Source organism: Peromyscus californicus, unplaced genomic scaffold (assembly GCF_007827085.1).
Source record: "Peromyscus californicus insignis strain IS unplaced genomic scaffold, ASM782708v3 Scaffold_22__1_contigs__length_63687245, whole genome shotgun sequence".
In the NCBI taxonomy this organism is placed as follows: domain Eukaryota; kingdom Metazoa; phylum Chordata; class Mammalia; order Rodentia; family Cricetidae; genus Peromyscus; species Peromyscus californicus.
The window spans coordinates 46,286,255-46,299,988 of NW_026294525.1; the positions used below are offsets into that span (position 1 = coordinate 46,286,255).

At 42.4% G+C, this 13,734-nt stretch overlaps 1 protein-coding gene and 2 pseudogenes across 1 annotated transcript in view; 1 reads left to right on the forward strand and 2 right to left on the reverse strand.

Annotated features, from left to right (window-relative positions):
* LOC128118153 (amine sulfotransferase-like) overlaps window positions 1-7,650 on the reverse strand; it is a 29,533-nt gene extending 21,883 nt beyond the window's left edge. The window contains exon 1 of the mRNA XM_052750651.1: window positions 7,475-7,650. The gene's annotated coding sequence lies outside the window, so the exon portion shown is untranslated. The remainder of the gene's footprint in view (window positions 1-7,474) is intronic.
* On the forward strand, window positions 1,390-2,687 carry LOC128118766 (60S ribosomal protein L7a-like; annotated as a pseudogene).
* A 3,753-nt stretch (window positions 7,651-11,403) lies between the features above and the next one.
* Window positions 11,404-13,734, reverse strand: part of LOC128118608 (amine sulfotransferase-like) — a 57,616-nt pseudogene continuing 55,285 nt past the window's right edge.

Consider the following 13,734-nt stretch of genomic DNA (forward strand, 5'->3'; position numbering starts at 1 on the left):
CGTCTGTCTTTTACAGTATTAAGAGAGAATTTTAAGAGCCATGCCTCTCAGAAGTAAGGGGAGAAAGGTGTGTGTGAGAAAGACTCATACAGAACCTTGACATTGGTGTTGCAAGGTGGTCTGCATTTCCTTATTATCATTTAAGTCCAAAGAAAGGAGAAAGGCAGAAAGTTCAAGAGAAAAGAACAAGCCATGCAGAGGAGAAAATAGGGCTTGAAAGATGACAAACATCTGCCTTTAACCTACTCACAGTTGCAGATCAGCAGAGGAAACGGAACCCAGTCAGCTAAAATGTGAACGAGTAGCAAGGACTGAAGGGTGGCTGAGGTACAAATAGTCCTGACGGAGTTTGTTTTGGCAGATGAGTACTGAACTAGAGAAGGCACTAGCAGTTCAGCCTTGATAAAGTGGGTAAAAGTTGACTTCTGTAAAAACCTATCATGTTATTACAGGACCTACAAAGAACCACAGGAAAACAAGGTTCATATTTACTCATTGACTAAACAAACATAAGATGTATTTGAAAAGGGAGCCAAGATTATCTTTGATGACCTGCTCAGATCAAAAGTAATCCTGTTCAAGCCTATCTCGGGTTCTGGGGCTGGTTCCATTCCTCAAGGTTTTGTCTCCACTATCCCATGCCCCTGTGCTATCAAGCCCCCTCTTCCATTACAAAAGCAGTTTGTAGCAATAGAGGGCTCAGTGGCTCTTTAACCTTGCTGAGTGAAGAAATTCATTTTCAAATGCTCAAAGTGTCCTTTTTGGGCAATGATTTTCCAATCCTGTTTGTTTTCTTATTACTACATATAACCTGTCCTTTGTTTTTGACAGTAACAGGCTTTTGCCCCCATTCTGTCCAGCTCTCTTCTCTCATGTCTTAATCCGTTCTTTGGTCTTTTGTTTCCCACATAAGCTGCTTTTAGGTAATGATGGTTCTCGGGTTCCCACAAAACACAGACTTTGACCTCAGGAGAGATTTTTAATCTGCTTAATGTACAAATTTTCCCTGAGAAGGGAACAGGGCATCATCGGAGGATAATTGAATCTTCTCAACATCAAAGCTGTTCCTGTGTGCTCAGTGTTGCAAACTGAAGCAATGTTTGCAAAACAATCCATTTTGTGAGGGCACAGGAGTGCCAAATGTGGAAATCAGTGTAGTAGATGACTCATTCAAAGGAACAGCCTAGCTAAGCATTTCTGACTGTGGGACACTAATTGTCACTGAGCTGAATGTTTTCAGGCTCCTATGAGATAATTGGATCTTATATGTATGGAAGGAATCAGAAAAACTACACACACACACACACACACACACACACACACACACACACACACACACACAGAGGGTTGTGCAATTGGAAGGAAATACAAGCAATTGTTGATGCAATGATGGGGAAAGTATGAACAAAATTACTTCTCCACTCAAATGACTTTGATTGAACTTCGAAAGTATGTAAAGATAAGAAAATTTAGCACACCACGCATGGCAGTGTGTACCTTTAATGCCATCACTTAAGAGGCAGAGGCAGGTGAATCTTCATGAGTTCCAGGCCAGCCTGGCCTACATAACAAGTTCCTAGTCAGTTAAGGCTACATAGTGAGATCTTGTCTCAAAAAACAAAAAAAGGATTTATCTAATCCAATAAAAGCATAACTATCAATGAGTCTGATTCATTGTACATGATTTCTTTAAATTAGTTAAAAAAAAAAACCCGGACTGCTTACATATTACCCACAATTTCCTTTTCTTTCTCTCTCCTCCAGCCGAGCAAGATCCCCAAGGGAAAGAAGGCCAAGGGGAAGAAGGTGGTCCCCGGCCCCGCCGTCGTGAAGAAACAGGAGGCCGAAAAGGTGGTGAATCCTTTGTTTGAGAAAAGGCCTAAGAACTTTGGCACTGGACAGGACATCCAGCCCAAAAGAGATCTCACACGCTTCGTCAAATGGCCCCCGCTACATTAGGCTGCAGAGGCAAAGAGCCATCCTCTACAAGGGGCTCAAAGTACCTCCTGCCGTTAACCAGTTCGCATGGGCCCTGGACCAGCAAGCAGCTACCCAGCTGCTTAGGCTTGCTCACAAGTACAGGCCAGAGACAAAGCAGGAGAAGAAGCAAAGGCTGGTGGCCCGTGCTGGGAAGAAAGCTGCTGGCAAAGGGGGCGTCCCAACTAAGAGACCACCTGTCCTCCGAGCGGGGGTCAATACAGTCCCCACCTTGGTGGAGAACAAGAAGGCTCAACTGGTGGTGATTGCCCACGATGTAGACCCCATTGAGCTGGTGGTCTTCCTGCCTGCCCTGTGTCGAAAGATGGGGGTCCCCTACTGCATCATCAAGGGAAAGGCCAGGCTGGGGCGGCTGGTCCACAGGAAGACATGCACCACTGTTGCCTTCACACAGGTTAACTCGGAAGACAAGGGTGCTCTGGCTAAGCTGGTGGAAGCTATTAGGACCAATTACGACGACAGATATGATGAGATCTGCCGCCACTGGGGAGGCAACGTCCTGGGTCCTAAATCTGTGGCTCTATCTGCCAAGCTGGAAAAGGCAAAGGCCAAAGAACTCGCCACTAAATTGGGTTAAATGTACACTGCTAAGTTTTCTGTACATAAATATAATTACAAACTTATCTTCCCTCCCCCCCCAAAAAAGTAAACAACCCAATAGAACAAAGGACTGAAATCATGAATAAGTATCAGTGCAAAAGAAATCTGAGTAGGGTATTAAGACATACACTAAACTTTCTATTTTGGCCACAATCATGGCCACTTAAAATATTTCACAGAAATTAGATCATCATATCAATGTTTTAATCTAAGATATCCAATTTAATTGTCTTGCTTAAAAAAGTCTATTACAGGAATATTATAAAACAGTATGTGATGATGTCTGTAACCCTTGTGGGTATTTTATTCAATTTTGGATATTTCATTTGTCAGGAATATTAGTTTCATTGATGATAGATATGTGAATTAATCTATTTGCACCCACACTGACTATGCAACAAGTTTATGATTAATGGCCCTGTGATTTGAAACAACACATTTACTCATATGCACAATGGTCCCAAATTTACCATGGCTCAAATGCAACTTATTCCTCTTTCCAATTTTATTGAACTTTTATTATTCCTTTGGAGAATTTTGTAAAATATGTTTTGACCATCTTCATCCACCCTTCCCCAGTTCTTCCCATTCCCCTCGCACCCAACTTTGTGTCTTTTTGTTCTTTTTTATTTCTTTTACCAATCAAGGCCAATGTATACTGCCCAAATATTCTTGGGTGTGTGGTCTTCCATTGATTTACCAGGGCCTATACTTTTAAAGAAAACTTCCTCTCCCAGCAGCTTACAGCTCCACGGTGAAAAATGGAGCTTCCTGCCCAATGCCTCCATGTTTGGATTCAATCTGCTTTCAGGTTGTACAGGTCTTGTGTGTGGTGTCACAACCAGTGTGAGCATATGCACAGCTGCATGCACTGCTGTTTCCAGAAGACACCATTTCCTGTTGTCATCCACTGCCTCTGGCTCTGACACACTCTCTGCCCCCTCTTCTACAATGATCCCTGGGCCTTTGGAGGAGGGTATGCAGTACACATTCTCCACTTAGGGCTGGTCGCTCTGCACTCTCCTATTCTCTGCACCTTGATGCATGTTGCAGGGTTAGTGAAGCAAACCCAGCCTCGTGCATGTGAGGCACATGCTGTACCATGGAGCTATGTTTCTAAGTCCCAACATGCAATTCTTTTGGGTCCCAGTATCCAGAATAAAGCATAGTCATAGAAAACTCTAGAACTGCACAGTGCACTGTGTCGCTGAGCTCTGCTGTCCAGGAAGGTGGGTGTGTCAGATGCACTGTCAGCCTAGGACATTTGAGAGTAGCTGCAGGCCACTGGGACCCAGTCCTCTCATACATTGAGGAACATCTAGACTGGCTTTCATTTCTACCCGTTCCTCTCTTTACCCTCCTGTCATTCCATATTGATGGCGGCACTTTTTGTTCTAATGCTTTAATGCATGCAAGAGGACATTTCTTTCCCCATCTACCAAGGAATGTGTCACAGGGTTAGGGGATGACTCAGTGGGTAATGGCACTTTCTGCACAAGCATAAGGGTTTAAGTTTGGGGTACTCAGCATTATGTAGAACAAAACAAAACAACAATAAAAACCCACAAGGCATGGCTGCTGTGGGATGTCTTTCTGTATCCTGTGAATATGGGTGGCTCCCGTTGGATAATAAATAAAGCTGTTTTGGCCTACGGCAAAAAAAGCTTACAGCCAGGCAGGAAATCCAAGCAGAGATACAGAGAGAGGAAGGGCGGAGTGAGGAGAGACACTGGCCCTCCGCCATAGGAGCAACAAGATGTCAGCAGACTGGTAATGCCACGGCTATGTGGCAACATACAGATTTATGGAAATGGGTTCATTTAAGTTGCAAGAGCTAGCCAAAATAAGGTGGAGCCATAGACCATACAGTTTGTAATTAATATAAGCCTCTGAGTGATTATTTTCTAAGTGGCTTCGAGAACTTGGGTGGGAGAGATTCGTCCAGACTGTGGGGCTAGGTGGGACGGAGAAATTTCTGACTACCCATGGCTGGGCTTGCTAATTCCAGCTCTGTGAGGAACAGAGACAGGAGAGTTACTGGGGCTTGCTGGCCACCAGCCTAGCTGAAAGACACAAACCAGTGAGCTCCGGGTTAAATGGGAGAGCCTGTCTTCAACGAATAAGGCTAAAGGTAACAAAGCAGGGCTCATGACACTCTTGTCTGCTTTGGGAGAGTCAGATCATATTGTATGGGAAAGAAGATAAAAAACAGAGTAGAACTGAAAGCAAGTGCAGACTTCTCAACCTCTGACATGGCTGAGGTCTAATGAACTCAGAGTTCATTATGTAATGTAAAAAAGTATCATAGCGGACAACGAATGTGGTACACCTATGTGACCAGGGAATACTGTTCTGATGCTTTCCCCTCCAGCTCACTGGCCAGCTGGGACAGTGGCTTCCTGATGCTCTCCAGCTTCCCACCAGCATGGATTCCATAGAGCGTATGACTAGGCTGGGAACAGGTCAAAGAGTTTGCTTTGGAACTCCCATGAAGTCAGAAGAATTGTGTGTTTGGAACTAGGGTTGTAGCTCAGTTGTACAACACTTGATTTGCATGGAAGGGGCCTGGGGTTTGATCTGCATCACTGAAATACAAAACAAACGCGCATTGTCTGTGGCTGGGAACATTGCTCAAATAAGTAAAATGTGTCAAGTCACAGGTAAATTATTTTATAAAATCATTGAATATTCAGTATGAGTGAAAAGAAACAAAATTAATATCTGTATAAATGAAACTTTAATTTTCCGGAAAAATAAAACATTTAAAACTGAAAAAAAAACCTGAAATATCTGTAAAGGTCAGTGAAGCAAACATATATGTCCAGTGTTGTAAGTCAGACCTTCCTAAAAACAACCCAACGTGGATGCGTAAGTGAAAATATTGATGGACCTGATGGTTTGATGGCTTTGAAGTACCCTGAAAACTTCCTCAGGCTGGAGAGACGGCTCAGCAGTTGAAAGCAGTCCCTGCTCTTCTAGAGGGCCGGAGTTCAGTTCTGAGCACCCACATGGGGCAGTTCACAACTGCCTGTGACTCCAGATCCAGGGGAACGAAACCCTTTGCTGACCTCTGTGAGCATCTGCAACACACAGGGCCTTGAGGTCTTAGGCCTGGTGATAGGAGTTTGATTCCTGGAATCTGTGTTAGAAGGAGAGAACCAGTTCTAGCAAGTTGTCCTCTGACCTCTATATCACACAATTGTTGTGGAGTATTCACCAGAGAAGACTGCTCGGACATGGGTTTAAGACAACAGATAGTCTTTTTTAGCTGGCCGGCGACTACGCTGGGTGCTTGGGATCCCACTGTAGCACTGTGCCTTTCTCAGGATGAGCTTTTAAGCACAAAAACCAAGTCCTGGGTTGACGCACTTCAGTTACCAAGGACAGTTAGGCAGAAGCAGAACTACAGAAGTCAAGATGTAAGGTTAGTATATTTAGAGACTTTCCTAGAACTATGGACTTTGATGGATTAGGTCTTTGTTTTCATTTTGGCAGGTGGTGCTGTCTACATGCTGAGTTTTATGGCCTGAATGGTACTTCCATCATGGAGTCAGTTGTGCTAAGGTGTCTGCTCCTACTAAAGTCTGGGGCCCTGTGGTACAGTATCATGTACACACACACACACACACACACACACACACACACACACACACACACACACATCATACACATATATAACACTAAATTTAAATTTTTTATTAAGTATCTTCATAATGACTCTGAATCTTTATGTATGACATCTATTAGATGGTCCTAAGCCTCCTTATATTTATAACATTTCAAACTTTAGTAAAAGTTTCATAAGTGCAAGAATGAATTTGTTTGCCTTCTCTATCCATTATCATATGTGGGTTGTTTATATCGAGTTCCAGTTGCATTCTTTATCTCTTTCTCTATTTGTCTCCTTTCATAAACGTAAGCTCCAAGTATCTTAAATGACCCTAAAAACGCCCAGTTCAAGGACAATCCATATTACAAAATGAGAAATTCTTGGCTGAACTGTGCATTACCCCAAGTAGTTTACTCCCATTGGTTTCCACATTTTGAACTAATCTGTTCTTACAACATGGGTTATTTTACAAACATTGCCTTAGTTTGCAAGCTTGCAACTTAAGGGCAGTCTCAATGCTCAGAAGCCTCAGTTACCCTTGCATTATGTCCTATTCCCTTATCAAGGAAGAGTTACACATTAAACAGACTATAAATCTCTTGAGGGATCAAATTATATAATTTATGGGAACCTGAGAATCATTATTTAAGAGGGGCTTGTGTAGGTAACAGGAGACTAGAGAATGGTGAATAGCTAAAAGAACATTTTAGAATAGGACACACACATGCACACACACACACACCAGTTACTGTAGAAAACAAAAAGCCTGATGATGTGGACATTTGAAAATAGAAGCAAACAGCATTGAAGGGCATCATTGAGGAAGAAAACCTTGAGCCTTGGAAATTGAGTTAATATACTCAGTTCACAATCTCTCAGGACCTTCCACTGCTGCAAAAGGCACTTTTACAATAAACGAACTAGATAAAATAAAGGTAGAGTAAGGCCAAGATACAAGATAAGGCCAAGTAAAGGCACTCGCCACCAAGGCTGACAACCCAAGTCCCGTCCTTGGCATCCACATGCTCAAGGAAAGAATTGATTCTTAGAGGTTGTTCTCTGGAGCAGACTTTGCAGGGCCCTGTCCTCCTCCTCTACCCTCATTCCCTGGGGACTCCATCAAAGCTGCTGCAGACTTGGCTTTCTTCCCTCATCCCATCCCTTTGTGTCAGCCACCGGTACCTGAAGACGTTCTCCACTTAGAAACCTGGTGGCCATGCAGGCCTGGGAAGCAGGTAGACAATCTTCACTCCCTTCCCGTCTTACCTTGCAATCTCCCCGGTCTCATCCCCAGCCCTGTATTGGACTATTTGCAGTGGTCTGTCTCCATTCTGTGGGGACTCAGCTGAACCTGCTTGCAGACCCGGCTTTCTCCCTTCCTGCGGACCTCCTCAGTGGCCCCATCCCCAGCCGGTAGCCTTTCCTTTGTATGAGCTGCTAATACCGAGAAACACTCTCTGCCTGGCAACCCAGTGTCCTCACCAGCCGGGGCTGCAGATAGGCTGTCTCCGCTCTCCTTCCTGTCCTCTGTTACTCCTCTGGTCCCAGTAAGACCTGGAGCAGGCTGCTTGCAGGATCCTGTGCTCTCACTCTCACTCTCCTCCTTTCCCTGGGTGCTCAACCAACCCTAGCAGCAGACCCAGCTCTCCTCCTTCCTACAGACCCCTCTCAGGCTCCACTCTGAGGCATCCCTCTTCCTTTGCGTCAGCGCCCAATACATGAAAAGAGTTTCTGCTCGGCACAAGCCCCGTCTCTAACCCAGAAGGTATCTCCAGTCACTCACAAATGAAAACGTAGTCTTCTCCAATAGTCTCAGTGGCGATTCCAAAGCACTCTTAAGCGCAGGCACTATGCCCATCAGTAAATGCCCTAAGCAAAACGAATTCAATGCTATCTTTGGAGGTTCTGTAGGTCATAATGTTTGCCATTTTTTTCTTTTGTTCCTTTTCTTTTCTTCTTAACCTTACAAGTTCTTTGTGTACGTATTATGGCTTCCAGCCTTGTGTGTTTACGGGATTCCTGTCTGTGCCTGAACCTGTGTGCTTCTGAGTTTGTATGTGTTTCTTGTGATTTTTCTTTTGCTCTTTTTCTTCTGTTTGTTTGTTTTCTCTCATTCTGATTTGTTTGTTTGTGTTTTATCTTACTCTTTTTTGCTTTATTACTGTTTTGCAGAGTCATGTTTCTTTTCTAAGGAGAGACAGAAATAGTGTGGATGAGGATAGGGGAGGGGTGGTGGGGAAAATTTCAGAAGAGTCAGGGAAGGGACGTCCACTTTCAATAAAAAGTAAAATAGAAAAAATAAAAATAAATTAAGAGCATAAACATTTAACAGTAGCTCGTTGGGAGCAAACATGAAATGCAAACGGATGGGTTAGGAGGCCAGCATCTGTACCACCTTTCAGTGTTTGATTGATTGGTAACACTCTGGTGGGGATGTGCTGCCCTATGCTGGCCAGCTGGATCAGTCACGTGGGCGACCAACCAGCCTGTTGCTGTCCTGATGGTGAGCATCCTGGTGTTTGTTATCTCTCTGTCCTTCTGTCCATCTGCCCCTCTGCCTCTGATCACTACATCCAGCTCAAAAGCTCTTAAAATGACAGAGAACTAGTGATATGAAGACTTTCAACAACAAAGAATTTATTTGAGAAAAACTCACTTGTAAATAACATTGCTTCTTTTTGCTTTCGTTGGCAGTGAGCAGTTTGGCATAACATGATTAACAACTGAAATCAAAACAGTAGAGTTCTATGTTGAATAACTGGACAAGTTTTATAGAAAAAAATTAAAAATTTTCTACTCACTTTATCTAGTATATGAATGAAGAACTTTCCAAGGCAACAGAAAATCACCTACAATTATGTGAATCAGAATTACACATATCTAAATTAACTGTCCTAATTAGGGGTTTTTATTGTTGACCACAACAACTCTTTGTTAATTTTTTTCTTTTCTTTTCTTTCTTTCTTTTTTTTTTTTTTTTGAGACAGGATTTTTTTTGTGTAGCTTTGGAGCCTGTCCTGGAACTTGCTCTGTAGACCAGGCTGGCCTCAAACTCACAGAGATCCACCTGCCTCTGCCTCCCAAGTACTGGGATTAAAGGCGTGGGACACCATCATCCCTGGCCAAAGCAACTCTTATAAAGGAGAAAATTTAATTGGGGCTGGCCTAGAGTTTCAGAGGTTAATTCCATTATTGTCATGGCGGGAAGCATGGCAGCATGCAGGCAGACATGATGCTGGAGAAGGAGCTGAGAGTTCTACATCCAGATCCTCAAGCAGCAGGAAGAGAGAGACACACTAGGCCTGGATAGAGCTCTGAGACTTCAGAGCACACCCCAGTGACACACTTCCTCCATCAAGGCTACACTTCCTCCAACAAGGCCACATGTCTCAAAAGTGCCAGTCCCTTATGAGCTTATGGGGACAACTTTATTCAAACTACTACATTGATCAAGGTTTTAAAGATTATATAATTTCTTTAACTTGCTCTGGTCTTGATTCCTTTATTCTTTGAATTAAATCATAGTACAAATTTATTTTCTTTTTCTTTCTTTTTTTTTTGTTAGTTAAGTGATAACTTAAGCCAGGCAGTGGTGGCACACGCCTTTAATCCCAGCACTGGGGAGACAGAGCCAGGCAGATCTCTGTGAGTTTGAGGCCAGTCTGGTCTACAGTGCGAGATCCAGGATAGGCTCCAAAACTATACAGAGAAATCCTGTCTCAAAAAAACCAAAAAAAGTGATGACTTTATTAATAAATATACATCCATATAATGATATTGATATAAGTCATGAACACTATCCCATTCCCATACACATAATTGTACATAAGTAGCTCAAGTTTATGGACAATAAAGCATACACAGTTTCTATTCAGACTTTTACAGCACACATTTAATATTCCAGGTAACTGCTTATAGAACAGAAAATCCAGTTTTCTAGATGATATTATCTATCCACAACTGAGCCTTTCATCCTCCCTTTCCTGGAATAGAGCTCCTGATTATAGGACTGTTATGAACATCTCTACTTAAACTGATGTCCCACTTCATGAACATGTATACGGAACTCATTACACAATAATTCACCCACTCTGTCTTCTGACACACAGCGCAGCACCACTGAGTAGTGAGTGGCATGCTGCCAGTCTCTGTGAGTTTATATGTGTATCAACACTCCCGTGCTTACGGGGCCTTGTTTCCTTCATGCCCTTCATCCCCTCTGACTCTTACTCTCTTTCCTCCTCTCCCTTTTTAGGGTTCCCTGAGCACTGAGGGAAGGATATGATGGAGACATCCCATTTAGGCCTGAGTGTTTCAAGTCTCACTCTGCACTTTATCTGACTGTGGATCTCTGTATTTGTTCCTTTCTGCTTCTTGAGGAAGCTTCTCTGATGATGGCTGAGCAAGTCACTGATCTATGAGTAAAACAGAATGTCATCAGGGAGTCATTTCATTGCTATGTTCCTTTAGGAGAACAATAGTGTTTGGGTTTACTCTAGGTCCCTAGCTTATCTAGTCTCAGGTTCCTGGTGACTCAAGCAATGTCAGGCATGGGTTCCATCTCATTGATTAGTCCTTACATCCTATCATATATTGGTTGGTTACTCACACAAGTTTGTGTCTTTATTGTACTAGCAAATCTTGCAGACAGGTTATCATTTTAAATTGAAGAATTTGAGGCTAAGTTACTGATTGCCTTTCCCTTCTGGAAGTGTGCAGAGTACCTTCTATTAACATGAGTACTAGTCAGCAGAGGTGAAGGTTCTAGGTAGGCACCAACTTGACTTCCCCGTGTTCCATGAGTTGTGTAGGTGCTGTCTTCATCAACAGGGCCTTACTGTGAGGTTGGAAATAGCCTGGCTTGTGTGGGCATTCATGTGGGACCCCTTTGGCAAACAACTCAATTAGATGTAACCCATTCCTGACACTTGAGGCTTCATTTGGTGACAGGTGATGTCCAGTTAGAACTCTGTCTCCCCCATTATTTGGCAATTTCATTCAGATAACCTTCACAGACATGTATATTTTAAGACACTTCTACTGTATTAGGAGGCCATCTGACTCCTCAGATGGCCCTTGGTGTCTAGTTGTTCCTCTTCATATTCCTCCCCTCACCCCTCTTTTCCCTCCCCTCCCCTGTTTAATCCTCCCGTTCCAGTCCCCACCTCGTTCATCCGTAACTACTCTATTTCCCCTTCCTAGGGACATCCATCCCTCCTTGCTAGTCCCTTACTCTGTAGCTAACCTCTGTGGTTCTATGGATTGTAGCTTGTGTAATGAAGACTTTAACAGCTAACATCCATGTAATCAGTCAATATATACCATATTTGTCTTTCTAGGTCTGGGCCACCACACCCAGAATAATATTTTTTCTAGCTCTATCCATTTACCTGTGAATTTCATAATTTAAAAATGTAATGGCTGAGTAATATTTCATTGTATCAATATTTATAATTGTAAATTAACTGAACATTTAAAGTTTTTACCATGCTTTTATGCTGTTAAAATAGTTCTCCACTTGAAAATTATAAATAAATCTGCCTGTTTTTAGTTATTTGAGTGGTTTAGGATATTTAACAAATCCATGTAGCATAGGTTTAATGAGTGATATATTACATGTAGAATTTTTTTCATCCCAATACTCAGTGATTAAATCCATGTATATTTCATTAATCTGATCTCTTTGTCTTTAAGCCAAACTTTAATTTGTCACATTACTAAAATACAGAATATACACATACATGACTTCTGCATTTGAGTTTTTCTTGAGTTTTAATTTTTTAACTGGCAGAGAAAATGAGTTTAATCAAGACCCCAAAATGGAAACACGGGTACAGGCAAACGTTTGCTGAAAAAAGTCCAATAGCAGAGGATGATGACAAATATTGGCAATGGGATTATAGGAAATTAAAATCTCCAGCACAGCAAACAAACAATCTGCAGAATGAAGAAACAGTCCTCAGATCAGGAAAGCATTATGGCTAACTAAATAAGAAAAGGGAGTTAACATCAGAGACATAAAGAGAATTGCAAAATCTAAACACTCAAAGTCCAACTCATCCAGTCAACAAATGGGCTAGGGAAATAAGTAGACAATCTTCAATATCCAATAAATATTTGAAAAGATACTCAACAATTTAAAGACATCCAAATTAAAAGTGCTTTGAGACTCCCTCTCACCAAAGTCAAAACGGCTATAATCAAGAAAGCAGGTGAGGATGGTAGACTTGAGGGATTTTCTGGATCCCTTTGTCCCTCTTCTCGATGTGGCCACACTGAATAATCTTTTTCTGCTTTTTGCTATTAATTTGGCTTATTGAGGATGGGTAGCTGGACCTGACTTGGGCCACAGGCTATGACCCCCAGCCCAATAATAAAATGGTGACCATGAAGGAACAAAGACACATATTGGGGATCCTGCCCCCCAGAGTGAGCTGACTCCAGGTAGAGAGAAAAGAAAAGAACGCACAAGACTTGTGGGTGCCATTCACTGCTGGGATATTTTCCTCCTTGCACTTCAGCAGCAGCAGACATTTTTTTTTTTGCCTCTACTTTGGTGAAGCAGAAAAACAAAATGAACTTTGTTTTGGATTCTGACACGTGAAGTTTCTCTCTGACCAGTTCACATCAGGCTGTGCCGGCGGCCTGTTTGCCTTCGGACTCTCTTGAGCAATGAGGTTCTTTGAACTGGACTTGCCTTGCCTTTCAGTGGTCCTCTCTTGAAGAATATTGAGGTATTACTGTAAAACAGAGAAACACAGAGATCCTGGGTGTGGAAGAGAGCTTTCACGGCATTGGCAGCCTTCCTGACCCTAACTCAAAGTCCAGGGTTGTAGAAATAGGAAGACACTTCTCTGTCATTCCCACATTCAGGAACACATCACATATTGTCATCTTTATCTTGGGTGTGCTTTTTCCAGCCAAATGTAATTGTTTCCCTTCCCTACAGCTAGGTTAGAGTCCTGACCACCTGCACCCTGGTTCAGCTTGAAGCAGCTATGGAGAAATCATCATCCTGTGCTCCCTGTTCCCAGGACAGGCTGAAGGGCTAGGTTAGGAATGAAAACCCCTGAGCATAAAGGACTGATTGGCTATCTAATGCCCATTGATATTTATTAATTAATGATTGCAATAAGATAAGACACTTGACCTTCTTTATGCAGAACCAGGGAGCAGGGAGAAATTGTATGATCTTAAGGAATTATTTTTTTCTATACAGATCATTCAGGATGGAGTTTCTGGTCCACCAAGAGGGTCCTTTTTCTTTACACGGAGGATCCTTTTCTCAGAGTTGGGTTGCACCCTAACTCACAAATCCTTTTCTTCTGTTCTCATTTGGTCTTGGAATCTTTCCCTGTCACTCTTCTTTGCCTTCTCAGGAGACAGTTTAAGAAATAATTATTTCTATATAAGTCATTCAAGATTATAATCTGGCTATACTCAAAGATCAGTCCCCCTATTCTTGCTAACCTCACTAAGCTGTAACTAACTGGGAAACTTGTATATTCAGATTTAAGTCATATACA